Here is a 25,000-nt window from a genome sequence, read left to right as displayed (position 1 = left end):
GCGCAGCACGGCGAGCGTCGTGCTCGGGATACGATCACTGCTCTCGTCCGCCAGCATCACGATGCTGCTGTTCGGTGTACCGTCATCGTCGAGGTAAACCATCACTGTACCACTACCTCACATTGAAAGCGAGCGAGAGAGAGAGTCTGACACCAAATACGCAGATTGCAGAGTACACTACACACGAGTTGCTACAAGTTGAATAAATCCGACCATAGCCGATTATTTGTCACGTTATTAACAGACGTACCACTGCAGCACGGCCACTACGAATGTTCATTCCTTCGAATTCCGCGTGAGATGCCGTGCGACGCCGTTTAAACTAAGACTGAAACCCCAAATCCCCAAGACATCCCCAAGACTAACGAACGATCGGGCAAGACGAGCATATGATATTTGCCTTCCAATTAGCAGCCAGCCAGAGCTCGATGAGCCGCGAGCCGTTGGCACAGCTGGAGGATGTCATTCAGCCGTGCACGAACAGTGAGACACCTCTCTGGCCGTCGGCGCTAGGCGTGAATAACACTATCCACACGCGCCTCAACACTCATCAACGCCTGCGCTAGGGGAAACACCGGCAATGGAGCGCCAGTACACGGTTTGCTGCCACCATGCTACATTCTCAGTACGCGATCTGACAAATTCAATTTACGAAACAGCGCCACGGATGGCGCACATCCTATTCACAGCACACATCATCGATGGAATAGAAGGGAGAGGAGGCCCCAAACCCGACTACGTTGACATTGAGGCGTTGTTTATGGTCCCGTCACGCCTCACACTCGCAGCATCTTGACAACAATAACGAACCCTGATGATGATGTCGGAGTGCCATTCAGCGTTTGAATCTCTCCAATCACCAAAACACAAAACACTTTACTTGATTCCCTGTGCCAGGCACTAGTCGGATGTGGTGCGAACCAACAAGAAAGCAAAGCAACCGAGTTCTGAGTCCTGAGTGGCCAACTACCGAGGGAATTGAATACCCGGCACGGTTGAATGGTAACACCTCGTAAGGTGGGCACATTGGGCGTAGTAATCTGATAAGGCTCGTCTGCTTTCTGCGCAGCTCAAATGCGAACTGGTGCTCTACCAACAGGGGAAACTTGATACGACTCGATTGACTTGATCGACACGATTCAGTTCCGCCGTCCATCGCCACTGACTCACGGGCACCACCTCATACTCATGAGGCGCATCCTTGGCTGCTCGCGCGATCATCCTTCACAGCAGGTTCATGTCAAACAAGCTACGCAAACATTAGATCAGCATCGACCGGGCGCGATGCGTCGGTTGACCGCTGGTGACCGACTTCCGTCCGGGACTTATATGGTGGGCGCGCGCGCGCGCGCCAACTCGCCATTCCGGGGACCGAAAGAGCTCATCAAGGTGTACACAACAGACCCGATTTGTCTCCGCGATCGGTTGCTCTTCATTAAAACTACATGATCTCCTGTGGCCTGTGTTCCGCTCCGCTCTTACGCAATCGGTGGTGGTCCTGGGGCGTATGAAATGGAAAGTAAAACATGGAAGCCACAGAAACCGCACCAATAAACACAATCGTCACAACGCCGGTGACCGAGGGGTCACCGGGCGACCGACAGCGAGCGGGTTACACCATATGATCGAGTGTGTCTCTCGGTGTGGGTCTCCAGACCAGATAGACCGACAGGGAAATCTCACCGCGGGCACGAAAAACTCACGTACACGCGCCGTAACTGGCAACCATGTTGCAAACACATTGGCTGGCTTGCTGGCTGGCTGGTTAGAGGAGAATTAGCGACACTCCCGGTCATGGTGGTGCCGGTGGTGGCCAAAGGTGATGCGTGATGATGCAGGCAAGTGTGTGCTGGAAGCGTGCCTGCCTTTGCCAACTGATGGCTCTTATTAAAAAAAAAAAAACAAAGGGGCCAGCTGGCCCACCTCTCCGAATGCTCTGTAGTTGCACCAGCAACAACAACCAACACATCATCCCCGCGCTACTCCATCGTCGAGAGAGGACGTCGATTATTAAAACTCCAGTTCTCCGGCACTGGCTTCAGGGCACCAACTACCAGGGCTCAGCGGGTGACGTAATCCATGACGGCATCGTAGCATCAAAGGCCATGGCAGCCAGTCAGCCAGGCAGATGTTTAGTTTATTTTTTGAGAAAAAAAACGCTTTACGATCGGCTTGTGCATTGTGCATGGGATCTTCGGACTGCGCACCTTGGTCTCTGGGCAAAGCACAGCACGGGGTTACGGTTTGTAGCCCTCAGGCGGCCCGGTACTTACAACACCTTTTACCCAGTTTGGAGAACGCCCTCACCCGAGCTATGCCTGGAATCCAGATGAAAATTCTTTGAGCAAACATCATACCACCATCGTACGGTGCGCGAAAGCACTTCAAGCAAGCAACAGATATCGAACCGAATCCATTCTCAGGCCGCCCCAGGAAGGTTGGTGGCCGTCGATTGGTCGGTACACAAGCACGGTCGGTCCAAGAGGCCGGCCTTAACGGCAACCCACGAACCGATCTCACGACACAAGACCGTGCCACAGCAGCAGCAGCAGCGGCAGCAATTGGCACAAGCCAACAGCAAGCCTTTGGTGCGTTCCATTTAGCATTTTGCGATTGCGCACGTGGGTGTCATGACGCGGTGCATGCGACGACACCGGGGCCACCTCACACACTACACCAGCAAAACCGAGCAGACCAATTAGCATACTCGGAAACAAGTTTCACTCCATCCGTATGCGTATCGGACAACCCAAGTCCCGGGTGTTCTATGCACAATCGAAGCGAATGCTTCCACAACTGTTGCCTGCTCCGTTGCTACTCCGGAAGTTCCACTACACACCAAACGGCCGTGCAACGAAACAAAACAATGCATCGCAACAGAACGCGCGGGGTTGTCTATCATCATAGATCCATCACCCCGCCGGGCGCAGACACGCGACTTGCGCTGAATGTCAATTCCCCTCACGGTACTCGATAGTTGCGACTCTCGCTATCTCTTGTGGTTGCTTCCCTTCCTTCCTTCCTGCATTTCAACTTTTGTAACGGCATTCTAATTTGCATGACTAAACTGATGCCGAACCGCACCCTCGATCGATCTCCAGGCAACGCGAGGCAGGAAGGAGTGAACCAACCAACCGACCGATCGACCGACCGCATGGCACACGGTCACGGCAGCACGGCCGCCCAAGAATTCCCGATCACCTCCACCAAGGTCGGCGGCCAGAGCTTTGAGCCTGTGAGGGGCGAAGGCAAACGCCCTGACGTGAAGGCGGACGGTGTGGCATGCGGGCCGCGACTCCTGGTTCGACGAGATCTCGCCACCGAAAACCGGCTGCGACAATGACTGGGCTCTCCGTCAAGACCAACCAACAATTCATTCAGCCGCCGTAGTAACTCCTCCGGATAAAAAACCGGGGCGGGGAGAGCCAGCAGACGAAGGAAATTCGCGGGACGCACCTCGCGAGCGAGTTGACGATGCGTAAACGTCGTGATGTACTTGACACCCGGCGCGCACCCCACCCGGAGAAGAGGCGTGACGTGACGTCCTTCTTCTTTCCAACCCCTTTTTGGGGAATCCAGTTGGAGCAAGTGTCACCTCGATCGTCGGAAAGAGTGGTTCCAGCGGATGTCTCGCGGAAGAACTACAAACAACACTGAATGTTGTTGTTCGATTGGATCCGTCGGTCGGTCGGTCGGTCGGTCGGTCATCGTCCGTCCACAGCGTTTGGTTTCTTGGAATAGTCAATGAACGGCAGAAACGGCATCGATCTCACGATCTCCGTTACAATACCTGGAAGCTTCTCCCAGGTGAAGGTGTTAAACAGATCGCGCGTTCTCTCTCCAAGGGCGGAGATTCTTGGAGTTGGTTCTACTTCTACCGCCACTTATATAGGCTTGAGTTGGTGATCGCACACCGGTCCGGACCGGAGCTGCTTTAAGTGATGGGTAAATAGAGAGATGAGACCGGCAACCTATAATTTTTTTAGGATCTCGTTCGCTCGCTCGCGCGGGGGAGTGTCTCTCTCCTCAAGGGAATGAAACCGTTGCCATTAGGAGATTTATGACAACGTGTGGTGGTGCCCGGTCCCGGGTGTCCGCTTGCCGTACCAGATGATCGTTAGACCGTAATCAAACAACACCGAGACGCACTTAAATCACATTGTGGCCAACTACCAGCGCCACCATTGCCAGTTCCCAGGGCCACGGCCACACTGTGGACGGTGGAACGGGAAAATTATTGGTTTACAATCGATCAATTGACGACGATCGTCGTTCCCGTGTCGATTCGAGCTGTTTGCCCGATTCGGTCAGAGCATATCGCGCGCGGCGGTCGACAGGTTTCCACAATGAGGTCGCGCTGCGACGACACCATTCCGGATCGTCATATTTTCTTCATCAGCGCCACGGCAATACCAACAACAACAGCAGCCCCGATATCGTTGGATTGTGCTGCACAAGATATTAGCGTAAAGCGGTATGAATGGAGCCCGGGAGCTGGCAAGGTTAGCCAGCCAGCCAGCCAGCCTACCTCATCCACCGTTAACGTTACTACCGACAGCCAGTGAGTCGGTGGTGCTTTTGTGTAGAAGCGCGAAACGTGCGTCCACTCCACAGCAACAACGCGGTTTTTTTCTAAGGTCGCCCAGAAGTCGTTCAAGAGCCTGGCCATGCTCGACGCACGTGCGTTCCACGATTTGCACAAGGTTGCAAACCAATACAAGAATTCTACCAAATGCGGTACTAATCCAACGCGTACTATTGAACCCAATTGTGCTCGAGAAGAAGAAGAAGGCAGATCGTTGTTTCCATTGGCAGCATGGATCATTGGAGCAGCTTTTTGGAGCGTGGAAAGGAAATATTAAACAAAAAAAACTCATCAGCACGCGGCGATGACTAAAGCCAATCACACCGAGCGGTTGAAAGTACAGCAACTGCGCCGGTTCGTCGGTCCGATTGGCAAGAAATCTTGCCCTTGCTAGGCTCACTATCTTATCGCACCAGTACAATGGTCATAAGCGCGGCTTCGTTTCGACCGACTGGGTTCACAAGTCGATCCCCGTCGTGGTGGTGGGATGGTGTCACACGCATACACTCCAGTCCCCCTTCCGGGCGAGCGATAGGATTGCTACAAGAGCAAGGGCTGCATTCTAAAGATTCTAACGGCGGCTTTCTGGCTTTTAATTCACTTCAAGATGCCCAAAATTCTCCGATCTTAAGGTTGATGAGCACACTAAAAAAACACACGCGCACACAAACAGAGATATTAACATGCCAGAATGTGCCACAAGAACGATATTCCTCGTTCTATCTTTCCGTTTCGCACACAAGAATGACTTAAGTCAATAAGCACAGACGAACGAACGAACTGACGCACGCACGCACGCACGCGATCGCGATCTCAAACCTTCAAAGTCCCCCCGTCGACGGAGGCTTTTTGGGGGGGCTGTTGCTTACAAAAACAGCACACGACAGACCAACACACACAGTGTCCGTGCCGCGTGCGCGCGATGCTCGAGACGACTGGCGACCGAAGTTGTTTGGGGCCAAGATCCGATCCGTTCCGACGGCGTGTTGGCGGCACGATCGTTCCTTCAAAAGGGGGGGGGGGGGGGGGGGTGGTACCGGACCACCACTACACGACGCGCGGACGGGCGACACAACCCCTTCGCTGGTTTCGTTGCGTTTACATCTACCAACGCAGCACCATCACCATCATCACCATTCGTTGCTGTTGGAACAGTGGGATCACTCGCCAAGGGTGGCCGCCAAACGATACCGATCAAAGGTTCGACTTTGTTTTTGGGGTGCTTTTGAGGTGAATATTAGGCAGTTTAATCAAATATCCATCCATTGATTCGTCACGGTATTCATTAATAGCGTGAAATCGCGCGATCTATGATCACAATCACGTGAGGAATCGGGTGCTGGATGAGTGGTCGTGCAGCGTGCACAATCGAAGCGTACTTTAAGGCGTACGCACTGCAAAGACATGCTCCAGCGGTTGCTCACCGGAAGCACGTAACAAAAAAAAACAGAACTTTACTGGTCCACCTCCGAGAGTGTTTGTTGGATTGGTTTTTACACTTGCTTTCTTGCTCTTATCCCATCCCTGCATTATACGGACAGCGAACTTGCGCACCACAGCGCAACGAGAGTGAGCAGCGTTTGAGGAATCTCTACACCCCAAAAAAAAAGGGGGATAAGGAATTAGCCTTGAAACAATTTTCCCCAAAAAACAAAAATGTTTATATTCATTACCTCTCTCCCTACAGAAGCTCGGCGAGCGTGCTGTAATTTGTTGCAGTCATAATTTGTTCGATTCTATGTTCGCGTGCACAACAACATAGCTTCGATTCGATAACTGTGTGTCTGCTGTAATGCTACCATTAGAATGGCATAAATAACCATAAAAATTAATAACTTTCAACCCATTTATTTATTAACGTGGGGCCATATTTTTCAAACACTTCCACCGTCCACCAGCACTACTGCAGCAGCGAAGTAGCAGAGCAGATCGCGGAGTCTCAGCTGACACTCGGTCGGCGGAGAATTTCATTCCAAAACAACCCTCACCCCTTTTCACATGCCCCGCGTGTGCTCGCGCGATCGCACATTCGTGACTCAGAAGCAGAAGCAGCAGCAGCAGCAGCAGAAAATTCTCTTCCTCTCATTGGCGGTTGGGAGCAAAAAAAAAAAAAGAGTTTCGTTTCGGGTTCAACATTAACTTTTAATGCTTCACTTAAGCAGTCAATGTGTGCGCCGTGGAATTTGAGTCTAATTCCGCTTAAGCTACAGACGAATGCGGCCCTACGATGGTACGTGGTGCACACGAGGTCGCCAGGTTATCGGCGACAGTAGTGGAGGGCAACACGGACGGACGAACGGACGGACGAGCCCGACCGACAGAATGCATTACGACCGTTTACGAATGCATGGACCGTCCATCGGTGGCATGCATCCGAACGCGGAGCACAACACGCCACGAATTCCAGAAATACTTTCTCCCAACACGAGCGGACCGTACTGTGGACGGTCCAGAGGGTGGACGGAGAGTGCGAGAAATAGCAGTTCTATGCTCTGTCACACTCGCTAGCATACGATGGAGCATGATGATGATGATGGTGATGGCTACATAAAATCACCATTTTCTATTTGTAGAACAACAGCAACGAAATGTGCTGCTGCATTCGTAGAATGGACGATCAGTTTCGTTGTTCCTCTTTGTGGACTCTACCCATCAGATTATGGCTCCATGGAACGTGGAAGTGTGGACAAATGGACAGCGGTTGTGTCGCACAGAGAGACACGCATGCAGTTTCTGTTGAAATGACGAAAACGCCTAATAGTAGACTCGAAACGCACGATCACGATCGTCGATCTTCATGAGCTTTATCTGGGGTGCAGAGTTGGTGCGATCTTGCTGATTGGATGATTCATACAGAGCGGCGACATGATGACAACTGTCACAGCGAGTGGGAAAAGATAGCTTCGTTTATTCAGTGCATTCCTCATCAATTACTGGTTTCATATGGTAGAAACCAGATCACGTCATTGCAATGTTGATCAAATTCGCAAAGTCCTTCGACGATCAATTGACGAAAACCTTCCAATAATTTATATATTTGCATTTAAATTTGCATTTAAAGGTAAGTAAATAGAAGAACTGTGCTATTTATCAATGCAACAGAGAGAGAAAACTCCGCTTTCCTGCTGCTGCTGCTCATCTGTAGTGTCTCCACCGACAACGCCAGTAATGATGGAGAGCTGCCGTGAGCCCAGAAAAAAGGAATTAACCTTTATCACCCCTGGTGGCTGGTGAGCGCAATCGCGTTTGCTCACGAGAAGAAGCTTAGGATGATGCCCGTAGATCAGCGTTCGAATGATGGATTACGATCCTCGAGAGCTTCCACCGACCGCGGTCACGTCAATCTTTCATTTTTCGCCACACAAAAAAAAACCAGAAAAGAAATTGGGAAGCGCACCTGGCGCGCACCAAACCAATCCTTCAACGCCTTCCAGAAGAAGCGGGCCCAGAAGTTTGACCACGATTTCATCTTCCTAGCGTGACTTCTATCCTCGTTTCCTGATCACTGGCCAATGTCTGAAACTATCAGCGCACACCACACCTCACCACCTGGCCAGCGTTGGTCTGATCGGTTCGCGAATGATGAAGTCATCATCAATCTCTTTCATCGAGCGAATGAGCCCCCCCCCCCCCCCTCCTCCCCAAAAAAAGCCACCGCCACGTGGACACTGGCGCCTCCGAAAATACCAAAATCGTGAATCGGTCAACGTGACGTGACAAGCTAATGACACGATGGGAGCCCGCGGCCACGAACCACGCGAACCACCGCTAACCGATTAGCTCTCGGCCAGCCAGCCAGCCAGGCAGCAGAGTGTGTCTTTGCCCCGTTTTGATGGCCATCGCTTCCGATGACCGACCGAGCGGTAATTTCGCCTTTTGACCTATCCCGGGGGGGGGGGGGGGGGGGGGGGGGAGCGCATGCTCAAATCTGGTTTCTGCTTCTGATCTTTTGGGGGAAACGTTTCTTTTCTTCAGACTGACTTGTGCGACAACATGCGACGGCCTTTTCCTTCACAATCACTGCCGAGCGAGCGAGGTCATCGCTTGTAGCATAGTACCACCACCCCCCGGGAGCGATGTCATCGGAGGTCTATGAAATGTCATCAACGAAAGCCAGCATTTCACGACAACGACGACGACGACGACGGTACAGCTTCTAAGATCTACTCGTGAAACATACACTCGCCCCGAGTGCGCATCGAAGCGTGAATCGAAACTCGAGTGTCCAATCGAGACGACTGGAACTTCATTACGAGAGAGAGACTGATTAGGTTTTGTGTAAATGATGACTTTATCTGCCAAGCGAAATTGACGGAAGATGGTTCCAAAGGTGGTTCCGGCACTGGCGCCATCCTACGACGACGACGATCAACGTTCAACGCAATCGGCAAATAGTAAATACTACTCTTCGTTCCCATGTGATTGCAGCAGTACTTCTTTCTCATTGTGGTAGATGATCGCCAAACAGCTTCTCTCTGTTTATGATCGAAAAAGGTGCACCGCAGTATGGCCGCCACTGTAATTTTCATTAACACTCGCTGAACTTCCACTCCGCTCGCGCGATGGCAATTAGTGGGAGATATTAAGCAAACCCGCGGTTCGCAACCGTGCGCAACGCCACGGTTTACAGTTACAGAGTGCAATGAGCAGCGCGATTTCGCCAATCAGGACCTCGCGCCTCCTTCGGTTCAGATCCTCCTGGAGTGAAAACAAAACGGAAACGAAACGCTACTTCCCACAGTTCTGGCTGGCTTTCACTTTTTGTGACCATCGCCGTAAACGCTCTCGCCTCGGTTTCATCTCGGCGCTACGATCAGCATATAGGGGGGAGCCCCATCAGTGAGGTCTGAGCGGCGCACCGGGCATCGCGCGTACGGTGAAGGCGGATGTAACACTTTGCGCCAATGCGCCAGAATACCGCCCCCCCCCCCCCCCCTCTCGTAATGACCATCATAATCGAATCATGAATTGCATAATGCGTGTTCCCCCCACGCCCCTCCTCACCTTTTTTCAATGCGACCTCCTGCGTGTTGGCAAAATGCACATTTCTCTCTCTCTCTCTCTCTCTCTCTCTCTCTCTCTCTCTCTCTCTCTCTCTCTTTCTCTCTCTCTCTCTCTCTCTCTCTCTTGGTGTCACTCCCTATTTACAGAGCATCTTATTGGACTCGCACCGTCGGGATCTTGCAAACAAGAAAAAGGTGTGTACGACTGACGCGAGACTTTGGCCACGGTAAAAAAAAGGAATAAAGAAAACAAACATCCAACCCATCCGGTGCGAAGTAGAAAACACTAACGGGCAACGGCACTTGAACTGAACACGGTGCGCGCAGAGACACTCTGGATGGCCTGCCCTTTACATGCACATTAACCCCGAGAGGATCATGTGTTCGCGCTCGGCTCTGTGGCTCTGTGGCTCTCTCGAATAATGTTGATCGTGATTAGCAACAAACGGACCGAAAGGACCACACTACATACCCAACAGTGTACAGGGTGAGGCAAAAAAACTGCAACACATTTAAAACGCCATATATTTTTCATTTTTGTTTGGAATTTTTTGAGTAAAACCAAAAAATGTCGGGAATTTCATAAACTTTCAGAATCAGTTCAGTTTTTTATGGTATGTTACTGTTTGGGTGAATTATGATCTGGAGACGGTAGAAGAAACCATCGCTCGTTGCCCGCAGAGTGCTTTGTGGTATTTTGGCTCATTCTTGGCGAAGCGTTTGCTAAAGCTGATCAAAACTAGGTCATTTTTTAGGTCTAACCTTGGCCTTCAAAATACCGCAAACGGAGAAGTCCTGCGCTTTTTGCGCCCATAGATATTGACAGCCAATGAGACATGGAAATGAAGTGTGAAATGTTTCTTTACGCTAATTTCATGTCTCGGTTGCTTTGAGGGAAGGTACAGAGTCCTTTTAGAATCTCTAGGGATTTCGCATGAATTGTTTGCATTTCTAGGAGTGCAATGAAACTTTTAATAGTTTTAGAAACATTAATTTGTGGATTCATATCGGATCCACCGAACGAAAATGTGCGAATAATGCAAAAAATTGCGTGTTATCGCATCTCAACCCATTATCAACCCGGTTTATGCGTCCTGGTGGCCAGCCGAGGGTGTAAATTATCAGCTGACTTTCCTGGAAACTAAATCCCATATTTTTTTTCGTTTAAAAACTACAGGATAACGAATGGTTTCTCATCAAAGAAAACAAAGTTCAGAATTTCATCATTTGCGGCCAAGCGAAGCAAGGCCTCTTCACGGTCTCAAGACCATAATTCATCCAAAAAGTAACATACCGTAAAAAAATAAACTGATTCTGAAAGTTAATGAAATTCCCAACATTTTTTGGTTTTATTCAATAAAATCCTAACAAAAATGAAAAATGTATGGCGTATTAACTGTGTTGCAGTTTTTTTGCCTCATTCTGTATGCGCCTGTTGTGCCGGTTAATGAAGGTCTGGAAATTCGAAACCTTCAAGTGTGACCCTAGCGAGGTAGAGAGACCCTTCGGGCGCACTGGATGAGCAGAGGCCCAACACAATGCGACTGTAGCAGGTTTCACTTTCTGCATGTCATCTGTCATGGAGTAGTGACCACTTCAAACCTCCTCTCAAGATCATCATCGGGATGCTGCGGTCGTCGTTGGTCTGCGCAGCACGAAATGAGCTTTTGCCAGCGCATGTTATTACCTATTAACCGCCTTTGCCACCGCGTCGGTCTGATCTGTGGTATCATATTTCATAACCCTTCGCAACAATCGTTTCCTCGGCTTCCACTTCGAACTTTAATTCAAATACACTCCCCCGGGAGCTCCTGAAGGAGCTCCTGCACGCTGATGAGTGTATGGTTGGGACCTCGGCTCGTTGCCTGCGCCATACATAACCTCAAAACGCGGTCAATCAATTACACCAGGCGCGAAAGGACCCAGGCGCGGCTCGGTCAGCAGCAGCAGCATAACTTTCCAACTTACTGCCTTACCGATCCGGTGGTCACCAAAGATGATGATCACTATCGGTTACCGTTTTCAATTGGCTCGACTCTCGACTCCACAACCCACAGTCCCTATAATAGGCCTTTGGGGTCGCCACGCGCCTTAACGAGCTCCCTCCCGGTAGGTGTTGTGATAGCTATACCCCCGCGGCGTGGTGGCCCCTACACCTTGTTAACCGCGAACCACATTTCGACACCTTCGACAGCCCGGCGACAACGCCCAGGGGGTGACGAGAGAGAGAGATCCCACTTTCTCGTGGCACTCGGGGAAACACTTTTTCTTTAATTTACCGGCACCCCTCCCGGGCTGGGGGTGAGATTCTTTCGATCGAATGGAGTGCAAACGGGCAAAGGATCCTGACAGACCAGCCGGGGGCAACTGGGGAGACCTGACCTGAAGTAACAGGATGCACGGAGTCGCGTGCCACCACCCACTGCAGCCCCAGGTCGCCAGCGCGACTAGTAATTAAGGAATCAAGAGTTAATTAATTATGAGCCGTGCTCACACGCTCGCATGTTCGCTGATCCGATCGAAGCAGCGATCGATCGATCGGAAGGAGGGGGTATATGATTGGAAAATTGGTAACCACCACACCGGCGACACCGACAGGGGACACACAGCACACCACCTAGGATACACCTAAGCCCCCCCCCTGGATTGGCCAAGGAATGCCGTCAGCGTTTGCTTTCGCTGCGTCATAATGAGACGCATGGCGCCTTCGTCTAAGTTCCTTTCACCGACACACCGGCACCATAAAGTGACATAAAGTGGCAGGGCTCAGGGGGGTTGGGTTCGTGAGTCGCTACAGTTTGCCGGCTGGAATGAACCTGGTTTGTGATAAGCTTTTAATTTTCACATTCAATCAGCTTCTCGCACGCCCGTCGCTCGTGGCGGAAGATACGGCGGATCACGAAGCCCGAGGGGCTGCTGTACACCTTACCTTTGCTGCTCTCTTTATTGGGTCCCCATTTATGCGCAACGCTTTTGCGACAGAAAGTACGGCGTTACATAAACGCCGATTATGGTAATTAACGATTCTGCAAACACTGACGCTTCCACTCACCTAGCGCGCGAGGTCTGCGCCGTCAGAAAGCAGCCGAGGATCGGCAGGTGCTGCGCGGTGCGTAGTTCTGCTTGGGCACACTCGCTTGGGAACTCGAACAGTTTTATCAGGGTGATCGAGCAAAGGCCTGCAAATTCCATAGATCCAGTATCCTTTCATCATCAAGCTACCAACTGCTAAGCAACAGACCAAACTGAACCAAAAGGTTCACAGTAGATACAGGGTTACTGACATGAAGTGTTACCGATTCAAAACACTGTAACTTTTTTGTTTGAAATGATTTTGTATTGATTTCAAAGACAATATTGTTTTAAAATAATCAAATTTTCAGAAACTATTCGCTTTAGCTCAATGTGGCTACATTTGGCTCGACTATAGCCTTCTAACGGCCCGAAAAAAAAAAATTGATGCACGAATGTGATCTTGCGGTATTTTGGCTCGTTCTCGTACAATCGATTTCATTATCGCATCCATACTGGCTTATTTTTAAGTCCTTACTTTGCTCTCTAACTTGGACCAGATGGAATGGTCCATCGGATTTGGCGTCTGGCGAAATCGAAATCCAATGTGTGGACGAAATAAAATGTGGAACACGATTTTTTAACCATTCTTGGTTCGCACGAGCTTTATGAGACGATTCCGAGTCTTGCAGGAACGTCCATGGTCTGTGACCGAAATGGTTACGTGTCCACGGCTCTAAAGCACCTTCTGAAACATATTATCGATAACATGTCGCTTTTTATTTGACTCCAGGATCGATAAAAACAGTTGAAGAGCACCCATCAGCGGTCACAACGGTCCAAACCATTTATTGCGATGGGAAATTGCTACGAATAGCCGTACTTAGGCTCAAATTCAAGTATGAACCATCGATCAAGTAATCATGATCGTTTTTAAAGGATATGGATAGATAATTTGAAAAATTTTTTCATCGTAGAACACAATGTTTGAAAATTCGCCACGTTCGTGCAAGCGCAACAACTCCTTTGCTCGTTCGCACCGAACTTGATTTTGCTGCGGTGTAAGATTGTGTGCTTTTGAGAAGTTGTAAGGCTCAACCTTGAGATCATTTTTCATTATGGGTTGCATAGGTTACGAGCGAAATTTTCATATCTTTTGCGAGGTTTTTATGGACTGCGAACGCGGATTTCGTTGAATTCTGGCCTTCACTTTCCGAATCATTTCTGGCGATGTTGCGGTTTGTTTTGGTCCACTTCCATAGCGTTTTGTAATGCTATCAGTACCATTGTATCGATTTATGGAGCGATACACAAACATTTTGTTCATTTTAAGGTGACTGAGCTCACGAATTATAGCTGAAGGTTGTGATTTTCCAGTCAAATAAACGCCATCACAGATAATAGCTTGAATTACATCCCGATAAAAAAAATCTACAAAACATAGACGTAAATGCTTTTGGTAGCTTGTAAACAATATATTAAACTATAACTAAAACAATTTTGGCGTCGATATTACGAGCGGTTTGAAAGATACAGCAGTGTGAATTTGGTAACACTTCATATCAGTAACCCTGTAAATCAAATAATAATCTAATCGAACAAATAGTTTAGAACGAGTTAGCTGACATGCAGATAAGCTGGCAACTGGTGACACTTGCGTACCCGAAAGTAAGCCAGATAAAGCGACGAACCGCATCATTAAACACCAACGCAGTTCCTGGTCCTCTGACACCTCGAACAGGGAACGCATTGCTTTCAATGCAACCGGGCACTCTGTGTACTGCCTTCATTTCATCGCAATCGGATTGGCATCATCGATTAGGCAAGCTTTCGCGTGGAGCAGAAGCGTGCCAAACCGGGTGGCCGGAAGACGAGCGCGCGCTGAGAACATGCGCGGGGCGAACAATCAGGAAGTGACACACGGCAGCCCACGGTAGCGCGTGATCGGCATCAGCTGTCGGTGATGGTATTTTAGGATAAATCTTCCGCTACTGAGGCCGATCATCGGGTGGGTGAGCGATCGTATCGAACTCCAAGATGCGAAAGCGTTTCGAAAGACGAACGGATTTGATGGTGCACGAAGGAAGGCCGACCGGAAGCGATCGATGGCCTGCCTGATGGGTGTTGGCATTTCAGGTCCGCCAATTGACTAAAAGGCTACTCATACTACTTCCCATCAAACACACCACACTGCGCCGCCGGTGGATGATAATCTCGGACACTTTGCGACCGGCCTGCCTGAAGATCGACCGCCATCCGAAATCCATCATGATGATGAGGAAGGAAAAGCGTTTGGCACTCGAGCTGAAGGAGTGTCTTTCATCAAGGGTCCCACACCCGAAACGAATCAGAGTCCGCCCGGGTGTGCTTCTCGGGGTTTTTTTTTTATTTTTGCAGAAATCCAAAGATGCGATCTCTTCCTCTCTCGTTCGGCGACGCAAAGTTCCGTGGGCGTACTTGACGGAAGTCCCCCTCCCTCCGACGCATCACCTCAAACCGAGTCTTCCTCCAAAACCACCCACCCGTTTTTTGTTGTGCGGACGGGACGCGCGCACGTGCGTAGGTGAAAATTTTGCCCCGATCGACGCAGGGCTCCCTGGACGCAGGAAGCAAGCAAAAAGTCAAGAACTGAAAAGGGCTGTGTGGGTATAATTACAACGCGCAGCACAGCGACTGCCATTCGCGATTCGCACACGGATTTCATGGTGGCTTAATGGTGGTCGCGAGAAGCGCTTTCCGATGACGGAAGATGTGCTAAAAGGGTGTCGGAGGGGGGTGTTGTGGGTGCACAGGGAACCAGAGAATGACCAGACTCCACCAGCCACTCCACCCTCCCGCAAAATGACATCTCGGCACGCGATGAGTAAGCTAGACTGTCGTCGTTGGCTTTCACGCCGGCACAACAGCATCCAGGGGCGATCGTCGGCATAAGTTACGTGATATCCCGTGGCGGGCCCGGGAGATGTCCAATCGCTGGCAGAGGAGCGAAGGTTCGTTGTTGTTCCTTGGTTGGCACCAAAGCGTTGCAAATTTATCGAAATGAACCTTTAATGAAGCGACGAAGATGAAGATGGTCCGCAGTACGGAGTCTTCGCGGGAATCGTCCGCATCGGCTTATCGTGTCTTCGCTTCCTCAATCTATCGCTCTCTCTCTCTCTCTATCGCTGGATCGCGTGAGGAAAGCGAGAAAAATGCGTGCGTGAAATGTGCATTTTCTCGCTTCGGATTCGGTTGCGGTTCTCTCCCAAAAGTTCAAACTGCAACACACCTCCTGGGATTTCCATCTTTCCATTTCTCTAGCGCGCTTCTGCACGAAGGGTCAATGGCCTCCGGGATCCGAGAGGCACACGCATCAATCTTCCCTCAGAAAGCCACCTCGGTAGTGAATAATTAATTAATACTGCACTGCATCCACCGAACTGGCTGGCTGTGCGAGTGATTTATGCGTGATCGTCTGCCCATTCGGAGTGGCCAGGATACAGTGATGCAGCAGCGCTGGGGTGCGTAGTTGTCAAGCCGTATCCGCCGTCGCCGTCGCCGTATCGATGCAACATACGCTCGTCTGCTCGAGGCCATATACACCCCTTTCCAACCGGAAACGCCAGTGAAAAATGACCTCAGGAAACGTTAAGTTCATGCAGTGGATTTCGAAAACGCTTCCACTGCGAAAGCGCCACGGTAACCGGCCTTCATGAGAAAGTGTCGCCGGTTGCGTACCGTGCAAGGGCGTTGCGCGGTGGATCTGCATGCATGCAAAGCACATCCGTACATAAACTGCCGGGCCGGATCGTCATTTGCTATTTCCCCATCCACCGAAGTACTGGCGCAAAGCGTGCAGGGGTCCTTCTCTTAATGTTGCAAGCATCCCACAACACATCTTGATGGCGTAATTGAAGGAAAATTATGATCGGATTACCAATCAACCGGCCAAATGTAAGTGGTTAACTCTCCTTAACAATCAAGCCATTCGCCGCCAATCATTCATCCATTAGGCAGTCATTTAATACCGCACACCGGCTGGGGATAGATCGGGTTTAACGGCAAGAATAAACATTTCGAAAGAAAGCTCACAATGGCGCACGAGGCAAATGCTATTACCGCAGAAAGCAAACAAACTTCCGACAAGCGTCCATGAGCTCCCTTCGCTGCTGGATTGCAGACAACAATGGAACCACCACCAACCGATGATGGCGAGTCCTTTTTCTGCTGCTGCTGCTGCTCATGCGAGAGTGCAATCTGTACGCCAGGAGACCGTGTGCCCCAGCAGACAGTGTCGAGACGAGTCGGCGAGACAACAAACACGAGATTATGCGGATGAGGTTGTACAAATTGACATCTCGAGTGTATATCGTGCCACCCACTTGGGTTCTTTCGCGTGCAAGCGCGTTTGCTTTCTTTCACACGCGCATCGCGAGCCATGTGTGAACGCGAGTTGGAAGATAATATTGATTTTTTACATCAGAAAAGTCAAGGAAGGTGCTGTGGAGTTCATGGCGGTTGGTTAGATTTACATTTTGGACTTTCTGCCAAGATGATCTTGAAGCGATTGACTTGAAACTTCCTTTCGGACTATTTTGTTTTGTTATTCTGTCTTTTAATCATTAGACAAGTGGCTAAGTAGTGTTCTAAACGCATCGTGGACAGATGTTCCATGATTAGCATCAAGTCAGCATCCTCACAAACGGAAATGGCCCATATTAACTACCACAAATAATAGCGCCAGTTGCCCTCATTTCGTTTCGTTTCATTCAACGCGTACAAATGTTCTTGTGGGCGATCGCGATTTGCTGCTCGTCCAAAAGAAAGCAAGAAGACATGGAAGGCGAGAGACCGAGAGTGTGTCTTCGCCAAGCGGCAAAGAAACAACTTCACTTTCAATCCACGAACACGGAAGTGCCGTTACTTGGCCCGGAAAGTCAGCCACCGGGACGTCGTCTACGTTAGAGGCGTGCACAATTACGCATCCGCGCAAAAAGGGCCATCGCAACGAATGAAAAGGTACATCGCCACTCCTACATGGCGAGCCAACTTCCAGCCAGCTAGCCGATTCGTTCGGGAGACCGTAGAGTGCGTAAATCATCTGCTGTCAGCCGGGCCGGGAGTGCCGGGCACTAGATCATGATGGGCGCACATGGAGAGCTATCTATAATCTCGGGGGACGTCGTCGCGAGATCTAGCATTCTTCTGCTTCGTAGTCGTCGTAGTGCAAAGCACGATTGTCGAGCCTAAATTCTCGATAGCCAAATCCCCTGGTGTTGTACAGAGGTCAGACAACTGCCCTACACCCAAAGGGGCAAAGAAAAATCGTTGGAGCAAAGCTTCAATTGCCTGAACGAAATGACAATCATTCTACCCGCACTCATTCTCCGTTCGAATCATTATTCACTGAATGCTGCATTAAATGGTCCGCACATTCTCATACCTCTCAATTCGAATCCGAATCAAGTCCCAGTACGTCCCGTGGAGGCATTCCAGCTCTCTGAACACCCTTTTCTGGTTGTTCTGGAAAGAAGGAAGCCCCTTCTAATACACGCAGCAGGTACAATGCTACACCATTACAGCTAGTAAGTACGGTTCCCGGATATTGTCGGAGAAGATAATTCTCTCTAGCTCCCTTTCGCGATGCGGTTACCGTTAAAAATGCTCCATTTAGGTCATGCGGAGTGTTGTTCTGCTGTTTTTTTTTTTTTTTCGTGTGCTGCCGCCTGCCAATCCTAGGCTCCTCTTCACAGTTGGGGCATTTTTCAATCACTTTTTTCACTTCATGAAATGGCGGCGAAGAAGAAGTGAACAATCGTGTACTGTACCGCCTGCCTTCCGTACACATTCTCTCTTCTGGCTCCAGATTCCGAAGGCAACAAATTGAAATCCCAAAAAGAAGCGCCGAGAAGGCAATAGCATCAATAGTGCACTGCATAGACCTTAGACCTGCCGGCACAAATGGAACACAATGTAAGGGCAGCATCTTTTTTTTTTTTTTTTTGTACCACTGCGATCCCCCTTCGATGGCCTATAAAGAACAGGGGACTCCACAAAAAAGCCGCCACCGCCGTACTGTCGAGACATATCTCGAGACGTACCCCCGCGGTCAATTCAACTTCGATTCGCCGCCCAACAGTCGGTGGTTGCTCCCGGTTTTGCTTGGAACGTTGGAATTTCGACCAATCACACATACCTCGTCTCTATGATTTATGGTAATGTGCTTAATGTTGGCTGTGTGAATCGATGCGAATCCAACTTTCTAATGTCAATCCGATGCCGAGTCGCCAGGGTCTAGGTCAGCTGTACCCCGCCCGCATTCTTGGCGTCTTGCTTGGCGACCCAGACATCGCGGCCACACAATGCCATCACTCAATCCGTTACGGTTGGTGGACATGAAAGAAAAAAAGTGGAAGCTTCTCTGCGACCTTTACTGACAAATGATCGTGCCGGTACGGTAATCATATTTGAGCAAATCAGCTTCAGATCGAATAAATCTACTTTTGAGTCACAAAAATCACATAAATGTAATGGATTCTAGTATGTTGGATAGCGGATAGGTATTTTATCAGCGATCAATCAATAAAATTTGCACAATGCTTCGGATCAACCCAACAGTTGATAGAAAACCCTCATATCGAGGAGCTTTAGTACGCAAATAAGCCAATGTAATGGCTGCCAACGATAATGTTGCTCCATAAAGTGTTCAAGATCAAACCAAATCTCATACGAACCTTCAAACTTAACTTCAGTTTCAAAGTCTCGCTGCGTGAGCACCACCCATTTACCTCATTCTCGATGAATCTCAAACAAACCAAAAACAGTTACTCAACTTCACACATCACGGGCAGCAAAAAGTAGGACGTAGCGCCGTAGCCATTTCTTCTATCGCACCATCTTGCCAAATTTTGCTTCCCAAAGCCCCCGCCTTGGGGTACGATTGCGGCGAAGATGGCACGAAAAGACATCATGATAAATGAGGTGTTGAGTGGGATAGCCTGTGGCTATGGCCACAGTGATTTCTGCGGTTCAAGATGCCAGATCCGAGACCCACCCAGACCCAATTCGCACCCGTGCCGGTCTATCGATTCTGAGTGTGCCGATCGATCGACCAGGTCGATTCCAGGCGAGGTCGTAGCCTTTTACGCAATCAATCGTAGCCTGTAGGAACATTCGAAGGTCTCTTTCGCTTGGCACGGTTTCAGGATTCGCGGCGCTGGATGGAAGTTTTCAAACGGATCCGGAACGGGGATCCAACCAGCGCTGTGGAATCTACTTCTTTTCCAACCGCGCAACCACGGTGGCCAGACCATCCTCTTCCAAGAACAGTTAAACAATTTTTGGCCTTTCGCTATCGTGGCCTTTAAAACGGTGTTTGCGTTCAAATTGGATGTAAGATGTCGGAGGAGGAGGAAAAAGCCACAATCGAAGGCTCAAACGTGCAGCGAAGATCTCGCATCTTTTTTCATTATTTTTTTTTTCGTAGTTTAATACTCTCTCGCACACTCAATCTGCGCGCTCGCCCGGCCGGGAATAGTGTGTAGAACGAAGGGAAATTAAAACCAATCTGCAACCATCTCCAGACCGGTTTAATTAAATAGCATGGGATGGGAAGGGTTTTGTTTTTTGTTTTATGCTCTGCCTCAAGAGCTGGTTTAAACATCCCATTCCAACCGAACGACCGAGCGCGACGAGGCTCTGTGAGAATCAGCATAAATCGTGTGCCCACCTTGCCAACCACAACGGGAGCAGCAGCATGAGGGACTGTTATTCCTTCTTGAAGCTCACGCGCGAGTAACTGTAGCCAGCCGTTGTCGGAGTTTACCGATTTGCGTGAACGTGAATCCCTCCCGTTCGTTCGTTCGTTTGTTGGTTCGTTTAGTTCGCCATTAAGCACTATTAGGAATGCTCACTTACGTGTTTCGATCTACTGATCTCATCGATTACGCCATATCAATTGTTTGAGATGCAAGGGGACGGGGCAGTTTGGCGCGGAGTAAAAGGGAACCAACTCGTGCATTGAGAGGCAATTGAGGCTCGGGTTAATAATATTGTTGCACATTGTTGACTTTGTACTGCACGATACATTTGGTTGAATTCCAGCATAAGCCAAGCGAGAATGCATCTAATATTTATCTTTACAAAATCCTTTAAATTCTCTTCCACAACCAGCTCTTTGTCGTCCGAAATTTGATTTCTATTGTCCCAGGGAGTCAAAGCATATAACACAATCCAACAAGCTACTCGCGGTGCAGCTGCTGCTCGAGTGATTTCGTGATGCTCGTGTTTCCGTTTAAAACCCACTCAAGATGGCCATAAAACCGGAAATCGTGAACAATAAAATGACAAAAGGGGGGGGGGGGGGGGAACCAAATCTCACTCCAGCCCTCGAGCGGTCGATCCAATCCATAAATTCGTCTGCCAATCCAGTCATGTGCACATGTATGCACGCTTGTCAGCACCATCATGTCCCGCGTCGCGGCGACAGCAGCGTAAATCGAACCGGAACAGGGCCATACGAAGCAGAGCAAACGAAACAAACAACCTCCATTCCCTTTAAATGACGTTAATTGTTGTTCTTATGCTCGGTGCCGTGAAGCAGCAGCTGCTTTTGCCGCTGCAACTTCCATAACGGAGGGTTGGGGCCGCATCGTGTGTTCCGCGGCAATCACCAGAAGACCCTACAAAGGTATCGCGCGCGCGCGTTGATAACATCCACACAATCATGATCGTTACCGCGGAGCTTTCTACGCTTTTCTCCTGCTGCAGTTGCAGTTCGAACCATCATCTTGCCTATGATGCCAGTGTAACCCCCGTTTAAGCGATCGAATCGGGCTGCTGTTCATCAAACAAAACCTCACTAACTAGAGTCCTTCCGGTTGGACCACCAGCTCGGTTGGAGTAGTTCAGTATTAGAGACCGAAATTGCGCCATAGCACCGGAGGTCCGAGGGATTTCGCTTTTCTCCTATTATCCCTAGCCTCCCCGGGGCCGAGCTTTTGCCACTCTTGAGGTCAAAACCAATCGCCTACAAGCACAAGCCAATCAGGCTTTTCACGGTGGTTGAGGGGAGGGAAATTTCAATTACAACCACTATTGTACAACAAAAGGTATGGCCATTGTAACGGGCTTTTTTCCAGCAGCAGCAGCAGCAAGAGATGGTGTAGCTGGTACCAGCCTGCTACCGGGATTGGGGTTAACAAGCGCAATGCTCACCTCACCCCGCGTGGGGCCCGGCAATTGCATCTGCACATCCAATGCCGGTGGGGCAACCAAACGGTACGTTCTCGTTGTGGTTACCGATGGCGGAGGAGATGGCGGATTCATCAGAACGTGCAGCGCGCGCCAAGGCTGGGGACAAAGTGTGCAGCAGCGCACTCGAGAGGCGAGCAGCGACTGCGACTCTGCGCAGAAGATGGAAAGGAAGCAAAAATCACAATCGCTCCACGTTTGCCTCCGGATCCAGGAGCACTCACTCCGCGAGCCAGTGGGCCAGCCAATCGTTGTAATGAGGGTTGTAATGGAGTGTGCGGAACCATCGGCACACGGTAGTTGATATTTCAATCGCGCGCAGACATCTCTTGTACACGGAATCTGGCCCCCCCCGGAGCCTCCTTCCTCCCCGGGACAGATTATGGGGCGCTCAACTGGGGCGATGAAAATGCACAGAAGTAGAAACAAAAAAAAAACGGGGCTCTCTGACGGTTGGGGCCATGTTGCTGAACGCGACAAACCGCTACCGCTATCGTCTGCTATCTTGGCCCAGTGATCTGGTTTAACCGCGGCGAGCTTTTCTGTCAACGCGAAGCGCGGAATAACGATCCGTGCAGTGATCGCCCGGAAAGGTAAACAGGAACTAGCATCACCATCGCACTCATCGCAAGCTCCATTCTCCGCTCACTGGCTCGCCGGTTGTTTTGCAGTCTGTCAGCACTTCATCAGGGAGAAGCATAAAAGGACCAAACAACAACAGCAGAAGATGAAGGAGAAGAAAAGAAAAACATTGTCAACCGGAGTGAGCTACAAATTGAGAGGAACCGAACCAGCACCGAGCGCAAATTTAACGATGCCAGGCCAGGGATTGCAATTTACGGTTCTTCGGTTCGGCTCAGCCAGCAATTAAACATCTTCAACCAAGGGTACCGGTTGGTGGTGGTGGCAGCAAAAAACTGGAGCAACATTACCGCCGCTTAAACCGTACCTCTCGAGGGTACAGATTTCGCCACGAGAGTGCGCGCGCGCACCAGCTCACATCACAATTAAAAGAGCATTTGCGCACAATCAGCTGCTCGTTTAGAGGGCATCCTTGGCGCTTTGTTGTTTGCTGTTGTTGTTGTTGGTTTTTTTTTATCTCGCCTTTTTGGCACGAAACATTTCGCGAAAAGGTGCGAAAATTGAGATTCAATTAAAGCGGAGAAGAAGGGAGAGAAACTGCCAATAAAGGAAAGCTGCACCAACGGGAAAGCAGATGGTCGTCGAAACAATTGATTACAAATTGGGGATACTGGGCAGCAGCACACAGCAACAACAACCAAAAACAAAAAAATCCACAAACGATATCAGTGGCATTATTGGTAAATTCATGTTATCCGAGCTGGGAAAGCTGCCAGCTTGCGCTGCCAACAGTGCTACCTCCAAGAAAGCACGGTTTCGATACACGGTGGTCACCTGTGGTCATTCCGTTGAGCGAGAGTTCGTCCATACGCCACACGTTGATCACTTACCTAAAACGAAACGAAAGGAAACGAAGAGAAACACATTAGCAGAAGCAAACAGCACGGAGAAGAGACAGCATACGCAACATAAAATGGTACATTAAATTTGTCCATGAAATAAGAAAACACTCTATTCCGAAAAACCGGCGGCGCGATCATTGGCGAAGTTCCATAATGCAACCCTCTGTCGAAGGGCATCGGAATAATAATGCCGCCATGCTGCACACAAGATTGGGCTGAACAAATTGTTACAAATTGAGCACACACCAGGGAAACAACAAACCGTTTTCGAAGAAGAGCACCAGGCACCACCAGCCAAACGAAAGAGAACGAATCAATCATTATCCGGCGTTACAGACGAGCGATCCGAGCGCGAACGAGCAGCAAATATGCGAAAAACCCCCACCTTCCGAACGAATAGGAGGAGTCCACAGTGCCGGAACGGCTGGGAAAGTAACTTGTCAAACTGACCGAAGGCCACCAAAAACGGCGCAACAACATTCCTCCCCCCCGGACCAGGGGGGGCCGTGTGTATGTAGGGAACGAACCCAAGACGCACTGTGTTGCCCTCCCCTCGGGGACGCATTTCTTCTTCACTTTCTGTCCGATCAATTATGCCCGAAAGGCGTGAAAGTGATGTCCCAATGATGTGCGCCCACTGCTGCTGCTGCAATGACCAGACCTCGGGAATGACCAGATCCCAGGCTACTAGCCCTCTGCCCCCCCCCCCCCCCCCTTTACTGACGCGATGTCTGTCCGATTTTGCGCTGAACCTGAGCTGAAAAAGGGACGCAAAAAAAAAGCCAATCAATCGCACCACATCGCTTCACCCAGCTTCACCTGGGCGTAGGCAACGTAGGTAAAAAGTGTCGCTTGGATAAATGGAAAACTGGATGGACGACACCGGGAAGACACGGTGCAAACGAATGAAGAGAAACCGTTCGCCCCATTCGGCCGTTCGGCGGGGGAGGGGTGGCCGGATTGGGAGCAAAAGCAAAAGTCGCTTTCATGGCGCGTACACACGCGACATGGTCATATACGCGGACGACAACGCAGACCGGCAGATGACGCAGACGACGATTGACTGAACCGGAAACAAGCGTTTATGCCAAAAGTGGACACGACGACGGAGTGGACGGAGTGGACGAAGAGCGAGAGGGCGAGAAAACGCACGCATGTGCCCATGGCAGCGTGACAATGCACACACGGAGGGCAAAGGCAAGATAAAGGCACAATTGACATGTCGCTCGTGTCCCTCGAGCGATAGAGCTGAGCATCGGGGAAGAGAAGTCAATTGAAACGATTAATGAGATGATGAGCATAGCCGTCCACTACGGGTGGACTGGGATGAGAGATGCGTGATCATTCTTATATTTTGGAGCATAATTTTATGATTGTTTGCCATGTAGACTGCTGCGCCCGTGATCAAAAGGCGAAGAGATCTTCACTTCAAAAACGTCGCCAGCCCGCGTCTGGTACGATGTTAGGATCAACAACAGTTTTCTCGCTGCTCTTTGGATGAAAACGGAAGAAGCATCTAAAAAAAAGTCCGATTCACATTTCATAACCGATGACCCCAATAGATTTGAATCGCCAAAACGAAACCATAAAAACGATATCACTGTACAGAGTCGATCTCTAGTCGCGAGATTCGATCTCTACCTACCATCGGCCATAGCGCACCAGATAATGAGTTTCAGTTTCAT

At 49.9% G+C, this 25,000-nt stretch overlaps 1 protein-coding gene across 8 annotated transcripts in view; it reads right to left on the bottom strand.

Moving 5' to 3' along the window:
* LOC126581040 (capping protein inhibiting regulator of actin dynamics) overlaps window positions 1-25,000 on the bottom strand; it is a 63,567-nt gene that overhangs the window by 18,135 nt on the left and 20,432 nt on the right. The gene's annotated exons all lie outside the window — the stretch shown is intronic.

The sequence above is a fragment of the Anopheles aquasalis genome, chromosome 2 (assembly GCF_943734665.1).
Source record: "Anopheles aquasalis chromosome 2, idAnoAquaMG_Q_19, whole genome shotgun sequence".
Lineage (NCBI taxonomy): Eukaryota > Metazoa > Arthropoda > Insecta > Diptera > Culicidae > Anopheles > Anopheles aquasalis.
This window is presented reverse-complemented; position numbering and strand designations above follow the sequence as displayed.